At 34.8% G+C, this 25,876-nt stretch overlaps 1 pseudogene; it reads left to right on the top strand.

Moving 5' to 3' along the window:
• The first annotated feature begins 386 nt into the window (after nt 1-386).
• Nucleotides 387-25,245, top strand: LOC127852928 (cartilage matrix protein-like; annotated as a pseudogene).
• The last annotated feature ends 631 nt before the right edge of the window (nt 25,246-25,876 follow it).

Genomic DNA, 25,876 nt, shown 5'->3' with positions numbered 1-25,876 from the left:
TCATACTTGTGTCGCAACACTGTTGAAGTAGAGAACGGGTATGTTTGGATGTATATTAAACAGACACTTTATTTCGATTGTAATTAATTCTTTGGGATATTTTACCGGGTTTTGGCATAAAGTGGTTGCTAAAATGCAAAGCAACTTTAGAAAAATAAAAACGAAACATATTATGTATACTGGATTGTCAATAAGTTTCTCCTGTTAGTGAGCATGAACCTTCGTTGAATGTAGACGCCATTAAACTCCTAGGACTATTTTGGTTGTGTTCCACCCCACGCATTTTGTCAAACGTTCTGATTGGTTGATGTCTAAGCATGCGTACGATACGATACGCCTCTAATTCACATAGCTTCATTAGTACGTACTATAAAATAATTCATTCTTCAATCTCGCGCAACACTCTTTTGTGAACGCGCACGTAAATAAGTGCATGCATTAAACCCAGTGAGTTAAAAACAAGTCTCAGCGGAAAGATTTAAATAGCAGATTAAAGCAGACGCTTCAAACTGACTGTAGTAAATTGATTTTAAGAGTGCATATACAGTCGCGAGTGATTTAACGAAAATGGAAATGGAAAAACATTTCATTGGATTGATATTGTTTGCAACTTGTGTTATTGTGGTGAGTATATATTATGTTGATTGAAACGTAGGGTATTGTTTGCAACTTGTGTTATTGTGGTGAGTATTTATTATGTTGATTGCAACGTATATAAGAAAATGTTATAGCTAATTTGTTTCATGTATGCACGCTTTCTAAGTTATATATATTATACCTAAATATACAATACATATTAATATATTAAATTGACTTTTACAAGAATTGCATGTACATGTAATTAATCAAGTAATCAAGCAGTGAAAAATACTACGCATTCGTGGCATAAATCATTGTTTGGAAAGATTAGTTTCAATAAAAATAACCTTCAAAGTTAATTTAATACACCCCGAGCTTGATTTGTAAGTACGAACAATAAATCAAGCGAAATACTAAAAATGGATAGGCATGCTAATTAGAGGTTAAAGGTACAAATCTTCACATCGATATGTCGGGTTAGATTAACGTTTATCTTGCATACCTGTAATCAAATGACACGATTTCTTCTCAAAATTACAACCTCGTTAAGATGAAAGAACTAATCAAGGGTGTTACATTTCTAGTGGCTAAGCGGCACGGTGTCCCTGTGTTAAAGGGGTTAATGAAGCGTCCAAGTAGTCGTGTTGTCTATTCAAGGGGTGCAATGAATACAATAGACAATATAGCTTTATTCAAGCAACCTGATAAACAGGATAGAGTCTCATAAACATTGGGTACTTTATATGACAGCTGGTTTACGGTTGATAATCGGTCTTATAACGTGTTGAATAGTCATTACAGACAACTGTTGTAAAATAAAACGGTACGCTGATCTGTCTGACATTATTTTATTTTCAAAGCAAATTAGGACGGCGTGTTTTAATTTGTAAAACAATTCTTTAATACTAAATGGCCGTATCGCAATGTCGTGGTAATGAACGTGATTTAATTCAAAAGTGGTCATAAAAACAGCTTCTTATTTAGCACATACACGAGTTAGTAAGATGTTAGATTTATATTTTTATTATCTTTTCCAAAAAGGTAATTTGTGTGCGCGGACAGTAAATGCATTCTTAATAGTTCAGTTGACGTCTCAACGAAAACGAAACGATGATTATATCGTAACGCACTCGTTAACAACTACAAAGGAAACGTTTTTTGTTTATAATTATTGGAAATATCTTCGAAATGATATGTGGACGATTGCCTGATCAAAATACGCGATTGCCAGCATATGCAAACTATTCGGTCTTAATGAGCGTGAAAAAAGTAATAAAACTCTTGTTGTATCGAAGATTCACCAACTCAAGTATCCTATCTATGAATCACGTTTCGGTAAGTGTTACTATACATTTTGTTAAAAATACATCAGTATGCACTAGATTGCTTTTTGCCAGGGGTCATTACTCGTGTCGCCGCGGAAGGATTGTGGGAACAAACAAACATTTGTTATTAATGAGAATTAAGACTGCTCGAACGCATTTGTATCATTGTTTTGCCTAAATGAATATGAGTTTAAAGAAGGTGAACACATGTCAGGTTTTACATCAGACGCGGTAATTGCGCGTTCATTCTTTGTCATTTTTACGGTAGCTGTTTTTCACCCATAATAATTAAACCTTGTATACGAAATAATTAATTTTAGTGGGTGCTAATGCAACTATAAATTTTTAAATGATTGATAAGAGGGCTTAAGACATGCACTGTTTAGATTCGGGGACAACTTAGAGCGTTTTAAACCCTTTTCCTGCACATAAACCATTCAAATTCGGTGATCATGCTATATTTATTTGTATTGTGCGTCTGTATTTTAGTTTAAATCAACTCATTGTCATGCCCCAAATAACGGAAATCGTACTTACGATCAGATTCATTAGCTTATATGGGGTGTTCCTTGTGCATATTTGTATTCTTTGCTCACTCTATCGGACTAGAATAATACTCATGAGTGATACAATACTTTTAATATTTAGAAATATCAAAACAATATTGTATACAATATCTCTAATAAAACACATAACTCGATAGCTAAGGTACTTATACGTTTTTAATTAACTTTTATATTGCATTAACCCATTTATGCCTAGCGTCTAGAAAAAAAGCATTGGCATGATGCGGCGTCTCATCAGGGTCTGCACTGTTTGCGTAAATAAGTTTCTGTAAGAAATAGTCTAAATATAGAAATAAATATACTAGATATCCCTAATTTCGGAAATAAATTGATCTAATTTAGAAGGATTGGAGAGTCCACTGGGCATAAATTGGTTAAAAGCATAGTCGTATTTCAAAACGCATGTTTTCTGACATTTCAGAATTCGCAGACCCGCACACTTAGTGGTAAGTATGTGTTTTTGTCCCCACGTTGTCTAGCTATGTCAGTTACATTTTTTATTTCATATAATCATCTTCTTTTCACTTAATGTCTGAGCACTCATTAAAGCTTTGATCATACGCATTGACAGCGAGGTCACCAAAACTGCAAGTCCAACAATTTTGTATAATTGAAGCGTTCTGGTGGTGGCTATAATTTGAAAAACATTGATGATAGGGCTGTTCGCAAGATAATCTCCTAATTACTTTCGAATTACGTCGGGAGTATACGCCACCAAATAAATCATTTCGAAATAGTTTGCGTACTTAATCGCGTTGACTTGAACGTGTGACTACCAAACATGTTTAAATCGTTTCCGTATGTTAACTTTTAAATTTCAAATATACATTATGCATAGATTTGAAAATGCCACTGTACTCATGTACTGCATGAAAAGAAGGCATCGCGTCCAATGACACTTTGTGCAACTATCATGGAAAGCAATTAAAAGTGTATACTTCTACTTTGCACATGGGCGTTTACTGCTCGTTTACTGTTCAAGTTTTCGATGACTACTTGTTTTTCTATATTGTTTTAAGTATTTAATGTAGATGTTTTATTTAATGTATACTTAATTTTATATCATACCCTACGATACTATTACACGATAGCAACAGTTACTATAATGACAGTGGAATAAAGCTTTCTTAGAATCATGCGGTAAAATATTGGATGTCGTTCTCTGCATAAAAGCACACCAACTCCGTATCCACATTGTTTTAGATTAAGCTCTTATAGGTATGAAAAAAAGTTAAAATTACTGGTTGGCCCTACGATTACTGTTCGGCCCTACGATTACTGGTCGGCCCTACGATTTCACTGCGAATGCATTTAATTAAGACTTCGGGTATTGATTTGCAACATATAACACGAACGTGTTCTTTGAACGTTTTTTTCGTGTATTTAAACGTTATTATTGCTCCACGACATAACCTGGAGTAGAGAAATATTTAGGGTTTTATATATCTCATTTTTGCTTGCAGTTGGTAAATTTACTTAAAAAACGGAATTGTTGACGAAAACCTAGTACTTAAAAGGCATCATGCAATCAACAAGCTCATAAAACTCTTTTTTTTAATTAATTTTAGTAAGGTGATAGCAGGTATATTTAACCTTACTGAAACTGATTGTTTAATTAATCTCAAGATACATAATTTTTCAGACGAAGTTTGTATGTCACTGACAACAATAATTGAAATGACGTGATAGATGGTTTGCTAAGTACATTCGTACCTTTGTACCTCAAAGACGCCGATATTCTTGAATATTCTTGGTGGGCCGTGTAAAAATTGTTAAATTGTAATAACACAAGATTCTGCTTATTAATTTCTAATTAACCCTTTCAGTGCGGGATCCGAATTGAGAAGGCCTTTGCAAACAGTTTGGATCCAGATGAGACGCCACAGAACGTGGCGTCTCATCAGGATCCAAACTGTTTGCTATTCTGATAATATCTTTGAAAAAAATCGAAGAAAATGCTAATTTTAGAAATTCAGCAGACGACATTTTAGCAGACGACAAATTTCCCAGCATGCAAAGGGTTAAGCTTGTAATATAGAGCCTAAATCGAAATGGTAAAATTACGGTACCATTAAAGACTTAATTTTACAATTTTGTTTGATATCCGCAGATGGAAAGACACAAACAACCTTTACCTTAAGTAACCTAAACTACATTCCGAACATAAACTTCTCAATACCAAGAACAAAACAAACGGGACAACAGGCAAATATCTTGCATTGTTTTCTGTTTTCAATTACACCATATCATCTTACAGAGCTATAAGCTGGCATCAGCTGTAGTCGCCTCCATCACAATTACAAACACATATATGTCACTTTTAACAAAACAATCTACTAACATGGGTTTCACCTTGTCATTCAATACCTGATAACGATACAGATAAGGTTTTAATCTTATTCGATCATCTAATCTGTGTTCGATCTATACCCCCACTTTATGGTAGATATTTCATTAGCTTAAACATTGTTTAACATCATGCGTAAATGTCGAGTCCGTCCCGATTTCGAAAATTACATGTTTTGTAGCTTGTTTTACGAGCGTGTTAATTGCGAATAGATTGTGTCAAACGTTGGACATTTTGCGAGACACTAAACCTTAAAACATTGGCTATCCATGCTAGATAAAAATTCTAAAAACTTGAAACGAAACCTAAAAATAGTAGTCGCAAAGGTATTGGCGCTGTTGCAGTTGTTATTTTAGTACAACATAAAGTTTGCATCAGATCGCGGTGAGCAACATACCATGATTTAAATCACTGTTAACCCTTTGCATGCTGGGAAAGTTGTCGTCTGCTAAAATGTCGTCTGCTGAATATCTTAAATTAGCATTTTCTTCGATTTTTTTCAAAGAATACTATCAGAATAGCAAACAGTTTGGATCCAGATGAGACGCCACGTTCTGTGGCGTATCATCTAGATCCAAACTGTTTGCAAAGGCCTTCAAAATTCGTTTCCAGCACTAAAAGAGTTAAACTATTTTATTGCTGGTATGTAAGGAGCCATTCAGATGCTTAATGCAGTAACATAGGCCGTGTATACTTTGATGTCTATAATGTATGTAATAATATGAAGACAGGCTTTGAATGATTTGGTATACCGGTAGTGATATTATTGCAACAGACAAATAATGCGTAGTAAAGATAGGTTACCATGAACACAACACTGGGGGGAATATAAGCGAAACGTAATTAATCAATCATTAATCAATCATTAATCAATCACTGAAAAAGGCATTGGGAATTTTTCAGTTTTGTTTCAAATTGCGTCGTGATTTCAATGACCGAGATATGTCCTTCCTTGTTAAATTAAGGTCTATAAACCTCGTTATTTATCGTATATTAACTGTTTGCATTTTACGATAAACATCTTGAAAGTTATTGCCAGATAAATAAGCTTTAAGTATGCAATCACTTAAACAAATAATACCCTTACAGTTATTTGAGGACTTCTTGCACACAAAAATGCACCTGACTCGTGTACAAATATAGACTTCCAGATATTTTTATAATGGGTGTCTAACAAATTTAAAACAAATCGACAGGTGAAATAAGGTTGAATTACGTCATGGTTAAGGAACTAAAATAGTTGAAATTAAATACAAGACAAACCAATAAGGAGATATATATAAGAGTGTCAAAAACTGCCATTTTCGTGGAAAAATTTCTTGACATGTTTGATAAATGATTCAGTGTTAAAAAGATTGTCAATGATTCAGTGTTAAATAGATTGTACATGATTCAGTGTTAAATAGATTGTCAATGATACGGCGTTTTTATATAAGGATTGCAATTACCTAAAATGAAGGCGTGTTACATGACCTCAAGAACATTAAAAGTAAAGCTGTCTCACATTTCCTCAATTTTACAATCATCGTTTGCAGTCTCATGATAACACCATTGTCCCTGTTGATGATAGTACGCGGAGTGAGAGTACAATGCCATCACATTATAACCATTTATAGTGATTTAATTGCATCAACATATCGCGTTATAGCAATTTAAGGTTGGCGTTATTGACAACTTTTTATGCGTTAAAGGGGCCTTTTCACAGATTTTGGCATTTTTTAACTTATTCATTAAATGCTTTATATTGATAAATGTAAACATTGGATCGTAAAAGCTGCAGTAAAAAATCAAGAATAAAATTAAAAAAAGGAAAAGATCATTGTCCGGAGCAGGTTTCGAACTAGTGACCCCTGGAGTCCTGCCAGAGTCCTGAAGTAAAAACGCTCTAGCCTACTGAGCTATTTCGCCGAATACACACCCTTGACGTATTTTATACGTTATATAAGCAATCTTCGTAGTTGCACAAAATTTAACGACAAAAACAGAACTCTCCAAATTATTCAATCGTTTCGCGTTGCAACGCTTTATAATTTTTAGGTTTTAAAATCGTTAAAAGATGCATATAATGGCTATATTAGAGCATGGTAAATGTTCAGTATTACTGTTTCCTCACAAATATCATAACTAAAACGAAAATTTGCGAATCTGAAACAACTTTTTTCAATTTTGTCAATTTACCAAAGCGTGAAAAGATCCCTTTAAGGTAGTGCACCTCTAATGGGCACATATCCAAATATAATCTAATTAATTATTTTCTTAATCAGCATCATTTCACTGAACTACATGCAAATTTGTAGGTAGGCTTTCCATGCTTTTTAAAAAAATATACCGATTTTTTCAAAACCACCCCCACGCTTGGCTTTTGTCCAGTTTATTTTCACCCCTGGGGTATATAAAAGTTCCATAATTCATTCAAATTTCCAAATATGGGCATGCAGTTGGTGTGTACAGATGCTGTAAAGGTGTTTAAAGTTTAAACAAGATGAAATAAGTATTCTTTTACAGACATTTATTTTTTACAAATTTTTATTTATGGAAGAGCACCATGAAATGTAAGTGATTTCAGCAAAGTAAAAATTGGGTCGGTTAAAAACAAAGTGTCATAAAATTCAAAATAGTATCATTTAAGTCATATTTTAAACTTAGTTTTTATAGAAACACTATATACAGCAAAAATACCAAGAACTAGACAGATTTACCGTTTACTTTTTGAAATAAAAATAAAAATGCAACATGCATGGTTCGTATTTTTAACAGTAAATCACCCAATTTCGCCATAACGTTGTTTTAATTTTAATAATTGAAAAATGTGCATAAAAATTGCAACATATTTAACAATAAATATAGCTTATATGCCATATTAAATCAAATTACGTTTGAAAATAAATAAAACGCGTCGCAAAAAAGTATACGTCGTCGGCAGGATTCGAACCTGCGCGGGAATATCCCAAAAGATTTCTAGTCTATCGCCTTAACCACTAGGCTACGGCACCTAATAGTAGGCTCTTCAACCTTCGAAGAAATCGCGGGAAATCATTAGAGGTGCACTACCTTAATGACATCGCAATATCGGACTATCGGTACATTCATATTGCATAACTGCCTGTGTGGTGTTTCACACTTTCGCTGAATAGAACATTTTTCATGTTTTATCATGACTCAGAAACATAGTCGCCGACGCCCACTTCCATAATTAGTAAGTATAAATAAGTGTAAACTACGTTGTATTATATATTAACATACCTGCATATCGTTATACTCTCTTTTCTCTGAGAGTACCAACCCCCACGAATCATTAATCATGTAACAGTGCATGTGTGGCAGTTTTACTAGGGCTCGTCTGCATGGTTATATTGGCACTTATAAGTGCGGGAAGGCGAGAATGTTTCCAGTAATTTGTAATGTTTATATTGCTGATTTTTACATCCTAACGAAGTGTAACTGTATATCTTGGATGAAAAGTTTCAATTTGATAGTATATCATATAACAATTTGACCGGGTTTAGTTTTATAAATATGCATATAATATTATTCAGATTTCAGTCATTTAACAAGCGATGATAGTGTTTGTTCGGAAATTAGTTGGATGTTTGTTTTATGTTTTAAACTTTTTGATAGTAAAGACCGCCTGTAACAGTATTCACGGATTTTCAAAACTTAAGCAACTATTCAACCTTCGTTTAAAAAAAAACTATTGCCCGAATATGACCACAAATGAAATACAGTATGCACTACAAAACGCTATACTTGATCCCGTTACACTTTACAATAAGTGCATTAATTTTTACTTTTAACATTCTCGACCCGTAAGCGTCTAAATGTATTTCAACAAGAAAATTAGAATCATTTTAAGGCCTTTTCGAGGCATGGTGTGATTTCCGAAATAATAAGATAACCAAAATAGGTTCTTAACGGTCAATTGCATTCATTTACACTCTTACAAGTAAAATAATGCCATAACAACGCTACTCGAATACCTATGCAATGTAATCTCCCGGCGCACTCACGGTATGTCTTTTTTGCCATGAAAAACACTGCGAATGTTTGCTACGCTCATTTTGCAGCGAGAAAGCAAGATATTCATGTAAATCGACATTTGAACATCTATTAAGTTCCTCATATAAGTATTGCAACACTGCATTAAGTAGTTTATACTATTTTTAGAACACTAATGGCATGATGAGAGCAAACAATTTAGAGTCCATTACTAGAATCCGCCTGATCATAATAACTGCGCAGTTAGATGCAATTTGTTTGGAGCGTTTTAAATGATTGCCTTGTTTTCAGTTAAATGTTTATTGTCATTAGTACGTCGCTTGGTATTAAAACAAATCTACATTCCTGTGTATTCACAGATCATTAGACGCCTCATATATTTTTGAACGCAGGCGGGGGATCAATTTGAGACATGCATGCCAAGAGCAATTTTTTGTAGGGATTTAAATACTTTGTGCACGAGTTTTGTATAAAATAACAATTTTCAATGATGAAATAAATGTCACGTTTGCACTCTATCTAACGGACACAATAAGTATTGAAAAGATTTTACCATAGATTCCGCTGGAAAAATGCATTTTGTTTGAGGAGCCTGACGATATGATGCCATTCATTTTGACGCTTTAATTGCACTTTTAAGTGCTTAGAAGTTAATGTTGGTTAGGAGTTTAATGTGGACATAAAGCGTGTGTCAGGCGTAAATATTCGCCTGCCGTATCCATCCATCGATTTAAAAAGTAAAAATATAAACTTAAGCTGAGATAGTAAATTCAACATGATAAACAATTGGTTTTGTGTTGATCAACTAACAGCCATGCATTTGATGAAATGAGTTGATATCATTTTGTAAACATGCAAGCGAAATCTTATTAGTTCTAATCAGCCCGATGTCTTTTATTTATGGCAGGTTGCAATTGCAACAATAATGAACATTAAAATGCAAATCAAACAAAACATAGTTCATCGTTTGGAATCGATAATGCACAGTTTAGTGTTTTTTTAACTAGGTTACGGGCACGATACAATCACATTTGTGATCGATTTGCATCAACTTTTTCATGGCATCTTATTAGCCAGTAGCCATTACAGACATAATTTTGTTTTCATTTGTTACTTGTGTCGATGGAGAATAAGCTGAACTAAAAAGTGCAGTTTGACGCAGATTTGGCGGGTGACACATACAAACCCGTGGGATTTCGGGTCGGTACAGATCAGGATATGAGTTGATTTAAAAACAAAAACTGCATTAAATAACGCTATTCATTTAGCGCATTTATATGTCAGATTCAATACATTTAATATCTTATGAGAAAAACAAATAATTACTCACAAATGTTAGTATTCTAAGGTAATTCTTTTCAAATCATTTAATGACTAGAACGATAAAAAGCACAGAACAAAAAAAATATTTTGTTTCAACCAACAATCATGCTCCTCGTACTTTAATGTGAATGCGTGGAAATAAAATAATAATGTTTGCTTTAAATGCCGTTTCAAGTTTGTAGTCGATAAAAAGTTTTATAGAAAAGTTCTTTTTAACAAATTCGCCATGTATTTATCAAAACTATTTCGACCGTTTTCTCAATCTAATAGCATGCTTTTTTTTCTGCGTGTGTTCTCTCCTATCATAAATTCGCGAACCGGTATCGTTGAAAAAGCTAAGTTCCGTATTTGCGGTAATTTATTCGAATTGATTGGTTTTCGGGTATCCGTTTGAGCCCTACAGAAAACGCAACAATTTATAAACAACTACGTAGTGTTACTGCGATGTTTAGTTAATAAAACTAATAACACAATATTTGTTAATAGAATGGTAAAGATTCAGATGAATTATAATTCTAATAATGACTCAATTATCAGCTTGGACCCATTTCCATTAAGTACAATAATCACATGCTAATCCAAACGGAATTTCGTACACGTGCCGTACTTATGATGCAAGAAAACCGCAAACCACTTAAACAGGCTATTCTTGTAAGATTTAATCTCAAATATTTAGTGAATTTCTCTATCTCAATATCGAGAATATTATGCGTTATGGTGCGTAACAGGTCAGGCATGTAACCGTTTATTATTATCATTTATCATAATTATTTAAACCATGTTGCTCTTTATGTTATAACAAGCGTTTTGAATAAGGTTGAAAATATAATGTAAAAGTTGCCCATGATTATTATCATCATCATGATCATCGTTATCGTCGTCGTCGTCATCGTCGTCGTCGTCGTCGTCATCATCATCATCATCATCATCATCATCATCATCATCATCATCATCATCATCATCATCATCATCATCATCATCATCATCATCATCATCATCATCATCATTATCATCATCATCATCATCATCATCATAATCATCATCATCATCATCATCATCATCATCATCATCATCATCATCATCATCATCATCATCATCATCATCATCATCATTTTCATCATTATCAGCATCATCGTCATCATAATTATCAACTAATAATGCTTAAAATTATCTCAATAATTATAACACCATATTGTTTTAATTTTCCGCATGAGGATGCCTAAAGTAAACATTATGATTTTAATTATGAACGGGGTCGGCATCATCTTCAATATAGGTATACGTTGACAAAAATATGAATAATCAAGTAAATTGTCATTCGGATTTGAATAGAATCTCATGTTGGAGAACATACGTTATTGTCCTACATCCTCACAATTTACAGATGTGGAGTACTTTTGCGGCAACAAGCCTGCGGACGTCGTGTTCATGTTGGACTCGTCTAACAGCATCTGGGGACCAGACTTTCAACGCCAGCTGACGTTTGTCAATGACGTAATTGGCATGTTCGAAATTGCAGAAAACGTCACGCGGGTTGCGGTATCAACATTTAGGTAGTTTACGCATTTATCAATCGTGTTGTGCTAGACGTTTTCAATGCCTTAAGCATTAAGCATTAAAAAATGAAAGTGTTTAATATGTCAAACTTCAATATAAACATCTAATAGCCGTGTAATTGATTATAAAACGTTATGGATATACACCCCACTGCGTACTGGTCAATGCCATCCGTTCTAGTTGTTCTTTAAATATAAACTACAGAGTTCGTAATAAAAGTAAGTTCATGCAACATGTGAGCTCAATAGATATGCGATTCAAACAGGCTGAACCGATCTCTTTAAATCGTAGCCATGTTCGTAACACAATGCGCACATTTGATACCTCATGTATGCGTTTCAGCTCTCAAGTAAACCGCATATTCTTTTTGGACACATACGTGGACAAATGGTCAATACAGCGTCAGGTGTCTAGCATTCGACAGGAACACGGCTACATAACCAACACGGGTATGGCCATCTTGCACATGCGACACCGGATGTTCTCAGATCAACATGGTGCTCGACCAGGGGTTGCCAAGGTTCGACTATACGACATGTTGCGTTATTGATTAATATGTTTAATGTTTATATACATTTTTATTAACCGTGTTTTTTATATTGGTTATATGTCATACATTTATGACATTACAATGAGAGTTTTCTCATGCTAGCGCAGCTGAGGTTTTAGTCCAATCCTGAAAAACATCGCATTTTGTTTTTAATGTTTCTTAATGTCGTCGAGTTTTTTTTTACATGTTAGCCTTCAAGTGTATAGACCACTTGATTAAAAATATGTTTATTTAATGTTCGTACTTTAGTTATGGCAGGACTTTGAGTTTTCAAATGTTTTCCAATGTTACAATTGGTATAATTATACATTATCCGATTTTTGCATTAAATATGTTTGTTCAATATTCAGAAGTTACCTCCGTCTGTTTTTTTGGCCAAAAAGGACGTTTTTAAGTAGTGTGCAGAACATTTCTTCAGAAGTCTAATACTTTTCAATATGGGACTGTGCGCTTCTTACTCAGATTGGCATTGTGCTCACTGACGGTCAGTCACACAACCTCGCAAAAACGGTATACGAGGCCTTCCGTGCTAAACGCGACAGGATCACGATGTTTGCCATAGGTATCGGTGATAACATCAACGAACGAGAGCTGGAGGGCATAGCTAGCAAGCCTAAAGAGGAATACATGTTCAAGGTGGATGGGTCTCGGCCCTGGACGCCATCAAGAGCACGTTGGCCGTGAGGACATGCAAAGGTGAGTTGCAATTACCATGTCTCGTCTCTAGATTTTATCAAAGCTCCGCTTATCACGGTTGAGTCAGTGAATTTTCTTTTTTTATCAAAGATATTAACAAATGCAATAAGTGAATACAATGAACCAAGCTTACTGTCTCACCGCCATTTTCAATGGGTTGTTTTTCATTATACTTTTTTAAGATTTACGAAAACTGGCGGAGTAAAAATAATCAGTAAAAATATAAAATTATGCGTATAACATTATACAACGCTTTTCTAGTAACCCACTTATTTTCGATACCTATACCGTACTATTGAATCACATGTTAATGTTTTGTCAATTTGAAAACCAAACTTAAGGCATCCATCGAGGTTTCAAGTTTATACCATTTCAATATAATTTGATATTCATACAAAAAAAGGGAACCAAAAGTTGTGTTAAATAATGTACATGTATTCATCTGTCATATTTTATGACGCAATGAAACGCTCTATTTATAAAAAAATGTTTTCCTTTAAATCGCGCACTTTTGTGGAAATGCATTCATCATCAACAAACAAAACAGAAACCAGAGCTTTATTTTAGTTTAAAGAATAACATTTTATAATGTAAACCAGTCTCGTCTTCAATTTAATTAACAGATTACTACCAGATTACTACGTAACCCGTCTGTCTCAGTTTACAACCAAGCGTACACTGTTTCAAAGAAAGCCTCAATTCTCGAGATGAAATGGGCTGATTATCAGACTGCTTAAAAACAAAACATAATGCGAGAACTGCAAGGTCGTGATCAACCTTCAATCTTCTGGTGCTGACTAAGCGAAAAACATCCATATTTACGGTTCATTTCAGAAGAAATCGAATTGGAAGTCTTATTACAAAAATATAATGTAATGTAATCCAGCATTTGTTTTTGCGCAGTGATGCACATTATTTTCATGTGATACATAATGCTAGAAACGTTTGTATGTATAAGTGTTCAGCTGGATTATGTAAAATGCGTGTAGTTCGGAATGTACATATATACAGTTGCAATGTTCTCATATAACTTTTATGTACCAGAATAATTATGTACTAATGCCTAATTAACAGTACTTTCAGAAATCCGATATACACATATAAATGTTTGTTTGTTTGTTCGTGACCGTTTAGAGTCCGAACAGCTTTGCAATAATCTTTACGCGACCATACAACAAAATTACTGTTCTTGTCACATGAGTGCAAACAAAGATTTGCAACATATTCATTACTGTATTGTTAACATTGTTGTTTTATGAGATTGCAGTAATATAGAATGCGTTTAGGTGCAAAACATCCGTTTCTTGCCAAATTTTCTACATATTTGTTACATGCAACTGTTAGTTAACCCATTTATTCCTAGCTTCTAGAAAAAAGGCATTGGCAAACAGCGTAGACCCAGATGAGACGCCACATGATGCGGCGTCTCATCACTGTCTGCGCTGTTTGCTTAAAGGGATTTCTTCAAGAAATATTCTAAATATAGAAATTAATATACTAGACATCCCTAATTTTGGAAATAAATTGATCCAATTTAGAAGGATGGGAGAGTCCACTAGGCATAAATGGGTTAATGCATGTTTGTACATCGCTCGCTCTTCCAGATATCTCGAAAGTGAGCTGCTCTTGCCCGAAACATTTTTGTAATAACTAAGAAATAGCTGCGAGTGTCTGCTTGTCGTAAGATGTCTTTTGATATATTATTTGCCACAAATACAAGCAAGTCATTACATCTAGATTAAACATTTTGTGGAAGAATGTTTTGCAAATTGAATTATGTAAAATGTGTATTTTGGAAAGCCTAATTTACAAAAACTAGTCTTTGTTTATTGTCGTGCTTTGCGTCCTATTAGCTTGTGACGGGGATTGTCAGGATTGAATTGACATTCCAAAGCAATGTCGAAGGAATTTCCTTCAACAACCTGCCAAACGGCATACTCCTGCTGACAGTTTACCTCTACTTATTTCATCCGCACAATTTCTTGAATATTCAGCGTTTTGAGGAATATGTCATCGTAACTTGTAAAAGTTTTTTATTTAATGAATTAATATATTTGTCATAAATCATGATTGGCTGATTTCTGTGGATGAATCCTCACTGTGTTGACCTTTCTGCTCGTTGCCATACACAGTATTCGGTTGTATACACTTTTTCAAGTGGAAGTAATGAGTTCAATTATGGAAATTAGCTATGGTTCAATGATATCATCGCTTCTATTGAAGTGACTCCATTCATGACTTCCTGTTAATATGAAATTTGTGTGTTCCAGTGACGACTCCAGTTCCAACCACGACAACAACGACAACGACGACAACTACGACGACCACTCCCGCTCCTACCACCACGTCACTCTACGACACCGCAAGGCGAGGTATTCACTGCAGTTACTCTCGTATAGAACTCAATGTGAGAGCTTAGCAAAGAGCGAATATAAATAGTGTTTGACATATGCATAAGATTAGTATGTTTAGTATGATCTATTAAACTTCACAATAACCGTTGCGAATTGAAATTTCGCTCTCACGCTCGGAAACATTTTTATACTTATTCAGGTACTCTATAAAATGACGCATTTGCAATATCACACATGGTGTATCTTTAATGTCTTATCAGTTTTAATAATCTTTAAGCAAAACCTTTTAAACAAACACGAACTGAATTATCTAAATACTGTTGCGTAGGATGCTCGATTCACTGAAACGTAACCATTACATACATGCATCGATTTATCTGTATGTCTCTCTTTCTTAAATACCCATACAGCATTTAAATTCGAAACATGCAATATTAAAACCGGCTTGATTGCATGTCATGTATGTCAGATAAACCCACTTAATGTTTCTGATAAGTATTTGTATCACAATTGAAGATTTGGAGAGCATGTGTATTGTTTAAGATACTTAAAACACACATTGAAACATCTTTGTAGACAAACTGATCCGTTTATCGTCCATACGTTTTAACATCAATGAAGTACTCAATTGAATATATATGTATTAATAATAAATTAACATGCAAATAAAGGCCTAAAATAAAGAGACTTTTACAAATACAAATTATATCCATCCACTTTACGCACATGCATTAAGCCCAGTTTACTCCGAACAAGGCTTATATGTAAATGCTGATTAAGTGCACACTGTTATAGTATACGTGCAATTCATTTTGTCTGCAATACAGTTTGAATATAACCCATATCAGATATTAATATCTATTCAATCTGTACGGTAACTTTATACTCGTATCATGTAGAAAACACAATAATATTTGGGTACACAGACAAAACGATGAACATTGTATGCAGTCTAATATAAACCATTAATCGCTTCTCGGAAGGATGAAATCCATAAATAATATTCCAACAAGAATCGGGTTAACTTATTTGTGTTTATCAACCAAAGTGTTATTCGGTCCGTACACTATTTGCTAACTAAAAAGTTATTAAAAAGGAGTACTCTTATCAAATACTTGATATTTAAATAATCATCTAATCATATTTTTGTATTCCAAGTTTGTGCCGGCCGAAATATGGATGTGGTGTTCGCCATAGACTCCTCAGAGAATATTGGCGACGCCGACTACATCAAAGAAGCCGAGTTCTTCAACCGAGTCGCGGAATCGTTTGATATCAGACCCAACGTAACTCGCGTCGCGAGCCTTTTGTACAGGTCAGTGACAGACCTACAAGCCAATGACCCCTTAAATAAGAAGTGGCCTTGCATCTAGTAAAAAGGCCATGGCAAACAGCGTAGACCCAGATGAGACGCCGCATGATGCGGCGTCTCATCAGGGTCTGCGCTGTTTGCGTAAAGGAATTTCTGTAAGATATATTCTACATATAGAAATAAATATACTTGACATCCCTTATTTTGGAAATAAATTGATCCAATTTAGAAGGATGGGAGAGTCCACTAACATAAATGGATTAAATTAGAAGTTGCCTTGCGTCTTTCTAAGAGAACTTGTGGTTACGCCAGACAAGACATATTTGTCGCGTTCTGATAAACTGGGTATAATGCATGTGCGTAAAGTGTCGTCCCAGATTAGCCTGTGCAGTTCGCACAGGCTAATCAGGGACCGCACTTTCCGCTTAAATTGGATTTTTGCTAAGAAGAGACTTCATTTTAACGAAAAATGTCATAGAAGCGGAAAGTGTCGTCCCTGATTAGCCTGGGCGGATTGCACAGGCTAATCTGGGACGACGCTTTACGCACATGCATTATGCCCATGTTTCTCAGAACGCGACTTATATTGAAAGGATAATGATGGTCAACTTCGGTAAAAATATTAGAATAACCTTGACTCAGGGTGTAGAATTGTATATCAGCAATCACCCTTTTCGCTTACTTGTCTGGACAAGCTTAGCCCACCATTGTTAAGCTTTCAAACTGTAAGAGTACACGTTTCGGATTTATTGCAAACATTTTAAACATTCTTTGTAACATAGAATCCGATTGGCTAATAATGATTTGAACTATGTATATTTTTAAATGAAATGTATTTAAATGTTATTACTTTACTGATCATGTCAGCAACATAACATGTTTTTGTCAAGTATGTTAACTAATGACAAAATATACATTCAGTGATCAGATCCAGGAGATGTTTGCTTTAGACGAGTGCGACAGTCTGGAAGCCGTTAAGAAGGGGCTGTCTAAATTAGGGGACACGGCCGGAAGTACCAGGGTTGACCTGGCGCTGCAACATATCCTGACTAGGAGTTTCCGGTATTCATTATACTTATATTTTATGCATATTGCAATTCTGAATAATGTTTGAAGTATTTATCGGTAGAATGATTTATTACTCTGAATATTTTGGATGAAAGTTTCCAAGTAAATTCATTACATTGAATAGTTTGTTACTGTATGATATATAGATATAGATATGATAGCAAAAACATTAAACATAACAAACAGTAGTCATTTAAAAAGCCCCAGATTCGTTAAAGAATAAGCTGTAAATGTATACATGTAGTTGCTGAAAAAGTAAAATAAGCAGAATCAATCAACAACAGGAGCTGAAATATTGAAATATGTTGCCGTTATAAATACATAAAAACACATTTTTTGTTGTATTTGAGTAACATAATTAGTCATTTGTTTAAGTGATAAAGTAGGCGGTGCGGTATACATGAGAATAATGCACACATAGCACGCGAAGAAAAGAATATAAAGAGTAAATAATTTGCCCACGTGTTTCTTATATTGCGAATTCAAATTAATTTAGTATTTTCATACCGATACTTTCCCACAGGAGGTCGCTAACGCGGCAAGAGGCTTCGAAAGTTGGTATCGTTATCACCGGCAGTCCCGCCCGTTATCTTGAGCTCTCTAAGTCATACGCCAACAAGGCGCATAAGACCGGCGTCAAATACATCGCTATTGGGGTCGGTGAGTTGGTTACCGACGAAGAACTCCGAATAATCACGAGTTCAAACGAACGGCGAATTCACCGGCTTGCTAGTTTTGACGAACTGGAGCGATTGGCAGCAGAAGTGGCAATTCAGGCTTGTTCCGGTATATGACTTTGTCTTTTGTATAGCGATTTTATTTAAGGAAACCAAAATGTTTAATCTAGTTCATAGTCATCAGTGCGAATAATGTGCAATTTTGATGAACAACTTTTAATCGATAGTTTGAAAGAGGAATTGTCCTCAAGCATTAAATCTATTTGTATACGGCAGATTGCATTTTCGAAATTTCATGGTCACGTTAATTCAACAGTTTGATTTCACAGTTTTGCCTCCCATATATGCATAAACCAAAATGTGCTATCAGAAGTATGAAACAATAATGAAAATATACTATGCTATGTTTCAGTTCCCTTGCCTGACATTGAACTATTGAAGGATCAACGTGAGTTAAATATTTTTACTCTAATGCGTAACATAATGTTTTACATGAGACAAAAGAACGTACCACATTATTTCACCTGTTACTGTTGATCTCCCCGCATAGGTTACCCTTTTCCAAGCGATTAAATTGAACATGGAAACATGGTGATAATGTGAAAGAAACGTTTACCTTCCAAGTAATTCACGCCTTTTCCCCGTTATTTCCCGTTATTTCCCGTCATACATAGTTGGCAAAGAGTTGTAGGGGTTTTACAAAGAGTTGTTGGGGTTTTACTCCCGTTGTAATTAAAGAACTTGTTAAACGCTTATGCAATGATTCATTTTTTAATACACTTCAGCATGCGGAAGCAAACAAGAGGCTGATATCATGTTCCTAATGGACAGCGTCAACGCCGGTAAGAGAAACTCTAGAAAGGCCCTTGAATTCATCCACTCCCTCATCAACGAGTTTGACATTGAGCATGATAACATCCACGTGGGGCTTCTGTCTGCCGAGTGCGAGGGGGAAACGCCCGGTTTCGAGCTTGGGTCGCACCAAACAAGGGCCCAGCTCGAGACACAATTTAAGTCCATGCAAGGAACTGACTTTCACAAGATTCTTCATAGCATGCGACGAGGGTCGTTCAGCAAATCTGGCGCGAGAAAACACGCGAGAAAGATAGCTATTTTGATCATTGATGGAAGCTTAGAGGAACCGTTGAAGACGCTGTCGGAGGCGCAGAAGGCGAAGATTCATGGCATTGAAGTGTATGTTGTACTGGTAAGTGTTTTAAAAATGTTTAAATATTATTTTAACCAGCATTGGCGTTGCGGTACATGAACGTTCACAATAACATTTGATATGCCAGTGGTTAAAAGAACATGATATACGTATGTTTGTACGTAGGTATTAACAGGTAATAATATCCTTAGAACTAAATCATTGATAGAAATATTCACATTCAAGTATCTGTGTTACAATACAAAACGACAAGTGATGATAAAAACTAAAATACCGTTCCAGAAGAAAAACGAATTAAAACAAAACGCTTCTTGGCGGAGCGATTCATGGGATTAGGGCCTTTAACGGGGCATCATCCAAAAGACCTACTTTGTCTTGATACCTAGATCATATGTTCATTTGCGTCCGTCATTTCCAGGTAGGCGAAGAGGAGCCGCAGGAGGAAATATCGATGATGTGTGATGATCCATCGACATCGCACTTCTATAAGGTCTCAAACTATAACGAGCTTAAAGCGTTGAAACAACGCTTACTGCAGTCATTATGCGACGGTAAGTTGTTTACAATTGTGACATTTTAAAGACACTTTAACACTGATTTTGAATGTTTATACATTTCTTTTTTAAATAGCGGCGCGTGCATTGTCCAAGTGTCATTGTAGATATTGATTGTCCGAGTGTCATTGTAGATATTGATTGTCCAAGTGTCATTGTAGATATTGTCCAAGTGTCATTGTAGATATTGTCCAAGTGTCATGGTAGATATTGTTTCGTCCACACGACATTTGAGAGTTTGCATTGTCCATCCGATTATGAAGAGCTTTTAGTGCTAATATGACGGAACTTGTAGAGTTTGTTTTGTCCATTTGAAATATAGAGTTTGTATTGTCTGCATTTCCTATTAAAGTTTGTATTGCCCACCAGACATTGTAAAACTTGTATTGTCCCCACGACCTAGTATAACTTGTAATATCCACCAGACCTTGTAGAACGTACAATGTCTACACGATCATGGAAAGCATTATAGTCTACATTATTCCGCATACATGCTTGTTATTGTAGTTTTTAAAATTATTGAATATTGCCATTGATATTTTTTTTTAAGAAGTCTGAAGCTAACTCACCCACACCAACTTACCAGACGGCCATTCATTATTAGGTTATAACCAATTTCATTTATTAAATTCCTCAACAAAAAATGAGATTTAACTGGTAAAGTAATAGTTCATAACCCGTTCCCCATTAGTAGCAAAGTAAAAAATGGCTTTTGCAACCAGCATAAAACCAGAATACTGTGAAACCATTTATTTTCGACAGCACAAAATTTCGTCATTTTTATAAAAATGACGATTTCGTCAGCACTTAAATTCGCCGATTTCTGATTTTGAATTTTAAAAAATGCGTCAGTCACTATCCGATTTGTGTGTAATACATATTAGCGATCAATCGCAGTTGCGAAAAATCGTGGTACAAATGCGGGAACACACTTGAGAATCACTGCAGGATGTGGGGCCTGTTTGTCACATGCCAATTAACTAGTCTTTTGTTATCAAGGGACAGTAATGGACCCTCTTAATGTATGCCATTCACACGTTCATTGTTATGATTAGCTGACAAGTGGGATCGAATAACCGTTAACGAGTGTTTGTAACAACGAAGCCAATTGTCAATTAGTCTTATTCTATTATAAGAATATTATCCAGATTGTTAAGTGTTTTTTTTTCCAGATAAAATGCTTTTTTGTATTCTGATATCAAAATTAAAATTATAAACTCTATGTGTGTGTTTGTTCTTAAAAAGTAAACTACCGGTATATAAATCAATAATGTCAATAATTTAAAAATAAATAAATTGATACATATAAAATAGTAATAAGTGTGGTTAAACGCAAACAATCAAACAACAAACAGCAATTAAAATATTCTTTATTAATTTGTGATAAATAAGCATGTTGATCACACATCGTCATCTTTTCATTTGGTTTATTGTCTTTCATCGGCATTCGCTGCGTGATGGCTAATATGCAACAGCCCTTAAAAACACAGTGCACCTAATGGGTAATAAAGTTATAAACAATTAGCGCTAATTCATTACCATTCTACATAAACGAAGTCAACGCATTCGATACAGCTTTACTGCACACGCGTTTAATGAAGTGTAAAGTGTCAGTTAAGTACCTTGTGTAATCTACATCCCTTTGTGTCAAAACCGGATTAATCTTGATTACGAAACAGCAGTGAATGTGTGCATGGATTATGTTGGAATTTAATGCCTCATGTCTACGGTAAAGTTTTAAAATTATGTTCAACTTGGTGTTTGTTTTTGTTCAAACATAGAGCATGATTGTTCGTTAGGATCTTAAATTCGCCGATCGGTCGACTGACGAAATTTATGAAAATTAATGCCTGACAATTAATAATGGTTTCACAGTAGCTTGCGAGCAACACACATGCTTTTCAGGTTTTATGCTGTTTGCTGCTCGTCAGTATCTAAGGGTTGGAAATGAAGTTGTTAAAACTTGAATTTAGTAATAAAGGTATTTTATTAGATTTAACTTTCTATGGGACTACAAATGCATCAAAATACGTTGTAAAGGGTTAAATACGTATCTAAGTGGTAAATGATTAAATGCAAGTATCAGTGCCGCTATCAGATTGTTCAACTGCCCCAACCCTAAAATTCGTCACACTGGATTCTCCTATTTTCATCAGATGTTTTTGTCGCGTGTAATTTTAAATATTAAAACTGATATGAAAAATGATTTAGTCATATTTTCCATCAGATAAAAATTATAATTTGGTAAATGCATAACCTCAGATTAGATTTATTGCAAATAATACATTTTTTTATTGTGTTGCGAGTAACTTAGATATGTTTTATTTTTATATGTTTATTTTCAGAACTTTGAAAGCCGTACATCTGCCTGCTGTTGTATATATAAAGCCTGACTGTGATATGTTCAACCTCATTTGCAATGTGGTACGAAACTAAGGGTCGTTTGCAGACGCATAAATACGAACGAAAAATGCACCATGTGCCTAATCGGCAAAACAAGACATTGCGCATTAACCAAAACTGCATTTTATTGCTGTATTAATTAACAGCGGTACTTGTTTGTAATCCGAAAAGTCTGCGTTAGACATGATGTTATATATAAATATTTAACAGCACTGCAATTAACCGATAATGGATCTGCACGGGTTGTATACAGTTCATGAAATACAACCTAAAGATATCGTGAACAAGTGATTGAACACGGTGACCAATTGAGTCGTGTTCTGACAAAACTGGGCATAATGCATGTGCGTAGAGTGCCGTCCCAGATTAGCCTGTGCAGTCCACACAGGCTAATCAGGGACGAAAATTTCCGCTTTTATGACATTTTTCGTTTAAATGAAGTCTCTTCTTAGCAAAAATCCAATTCAGGCGGAAAGTGTCGTCCATTATTAGTGTGGCGAGCCAGTCGAACCCGACTAGGTCTAGGTCCGACAATATGAAGTTTTGGGGGCAAGTCACTGCAATACACGCGTCACGTTTACACCTTTATTTCGTCTACATAAACAGTGCCGCCGACGACGCCGACGTGAACAAGTACTACGTCGACAATGACGTCTACGACGGTTATGGCAACGATGACAAATGCGAAGACTATGGCGAATATAGCGATTACAAATGCGTTCTAATTGACGTTTCTGACATATATCATCCTACGAACAATCTTTGTGACGTTAGTGACGTTTGTGACGGTTATCTGTAATTAACAATCCGAATGAAAAGTATAAAAAGCAAATGACAATATGCAGAATCTTAAAAACATGTGCGTAATAATAACATATAAAAATATGAAAATTACACAACAATTGTTCTCAACTGATACAATAACACATAATTGAAATGAAAACTATATTACATTCATAAAATGACTGTGTGGTTTTCCTTTACCCTTATTACAGAGTTCATTAATCAGACTTAAATAGTCACTCAAACCAAAAATGTATCAATTAATTTACACGTGTAGAAAAAATGCATTATTACAAATCAATAACCATAGAATAACAATATTAACTCACTGAACAATGCCATCTCAATCCCCAAAAATTTATATTTCGTTAATGAGAAACACGACCTGCTAGTTTCAGAGTCTTAACTTGTTCTGCGGGCTTCGGGCGTCGTTTCAATCGGACGTAAATTTATTATAAATAAAACCATGCAAATTACATCATTTTGACCAATCGAATTCTAGTATTAGCCCCAGCAACCACTTCTGAATATACCCCTTACTAAATTTGGAGTTCCTGAAATGCCATGATCATATTCGGAGTGTCGAAACTTCAAAGAATTGATAAACATTAGATGTGACACAACAATTAAAATATATGGGTGGTCGACATTCCCAGTCCCGGAACACCGTTATTGTTTTATCATCATCCTGCTATTTTGAACAATGGTGATAGTCTGCAACAATAAGCCTGTGCGGTCTGCACAGTCTAATCTGGAACGACACTTTACGCACATGCATTATGCCCAGTTTACTCAGACCACGACTCAATTGATAGATTCACATAGAACCAAATGTAGTTGTTTAGTCTTTTGTTAATATACTGTTTTTTACATAAATGTGCATGTATCAAGATATGAAACCAATTATTACTAAAATAAAACAAAGGGAACCATCAAAGAAAGCAGTGCAGATTTGTCAAATGTTTATGTGCTACAATAAGTATTTCGTTGTTGAAAGTACTCCACCGACCTCAGAAAGGTGCACACAGGTTATATTTTGGAATGATTGTCTAAAGTAAATAAGGTTGATGATGTTTTGGGATGCACTACGTATTAAATTCAAAATGTAAATGCAAATAAAACTTACTGTACACATCGTGTATCAGTTTGATTTCGGGAGGGGAATGCGAGAGCTGTGTATGGAAGACTGTGATGTCGTTTTACAAAAATTGAAGCTTCTCTATACTCAATTGCCAATGCACATTACAAATGTATAGCTTGGACTGCATTACACCATTTGTTCTTATGACCATGACGTCACTTACGTTACAAAAATGAAAAGTTGACAACCTTAATTTTGCCCATCATCATTTGCTTATTGTGAATAAAAACGTGATTACGTTATTAAACGTCACCGCGTTTAAAACTGATTTAGATTATTGCTGTACAGTGTTACTTAATCGCTTTATGTATATGTGTACTTGTATATACTGAATGCGTTGTGATAAACTGTGTTTTGAAAGACGAATTGCTTATATTTTAATTGTAAAACTAGAACGTTCTGCTGTTAACTCAATAAAAGTGAATAACTTTATTTACGTAGGCTAATACACCAAGATACATCATTACCCGTCATTACACCAAAACATAAAAGAACATACTGCAAAAAGAAATGTCAGTAAAAAGTTTGAGTTTATTGACAAGTATATCACCGTTACCAACGACATATATCAATGAGTTGTTTTCATGTGTTTCTTAAAAATATGAATTGTAAAAAATATAAAATGTAAATCATGTTTCATCAAAAATGGAATTTCGCCATTACGTTTTGAAAAACTCAATTATAACATGCGTTTTATCACAACAGCTAGAATGATGACATTCAATAAAGGTAAAAATAACATTGATTGCGTTTTTATTTTACGAGGTAAGGAGCAATTTATAAGAAAATATGTTATAAAACAATAGTTATACGTAGCTTAACTTATTAATAAAATGTTTCCATCGACTTTGACTTTTGATTTCACCAAATAACCTTATAACTTGACGCTTGATGCTTGCACGACACAAAATGGCGCTTGTATGTCAACAAATTGCTAAATATCCTTTGAAGTGCGCAGTTTTATTTAGATATTGGACATCATAAGATAAGTCCAGTCATATTTCACCTATCGCGGATGATAAAATCACTGTCAAAAGAACATCATTTATTATCAACACGCTTACTTATATCATTAGAACAAACAAATGGGATCATGTTATTACGAGAAAGCACCTTCTCGATTTCTTTCAATTTGCTACCAGCTGCAAGGCATACACAGGTTTCCTGTCGTGAACGCCATGAGTTCTGCCATTTTCAATTACTTTTCTACGATTTGTTGGCGCGACAACGTGCTCCGGCGAATACTTATCAGCAAATACACACTGGTATAATGGCAAGTGCCTATGTTTCCAAATTGCAAATATTAGAATGCTAATGCCATTCCATTGTCAAGTAATAAATTCGTCATGCCCCAAATTCGCGGTAACATAACAAGTGCGCAGTTTGATAACATGTGTGTAGGTGCTGCAAAAAAGCAAAAAAGCACATGGTAATAAATACGTCGCATGGTATAAAAAACTGCAATGTACACTAATTT

The sequence above is a fragment of the Dreissena polymorpha genome, chromosome 1, assembly GCF_020536995.1.
Source record: "Dreissena polymorpha isolate Duluth1 chromosome 1, UMN_Dpol_1.0, whole genome shotgun sequence".
NCBI classification, from domain to species: Eukaryota; Metazoa; Mollusca; class Bivalvia; order Myida; family Dreissenidae; genus Dreissena; species Dreissena polymorpha.
The sequence above is the reverse complement of the archived record's forward strand: the minus strand, read 5'-3'. Positions and strand labels throughout refer to the sequence as shown.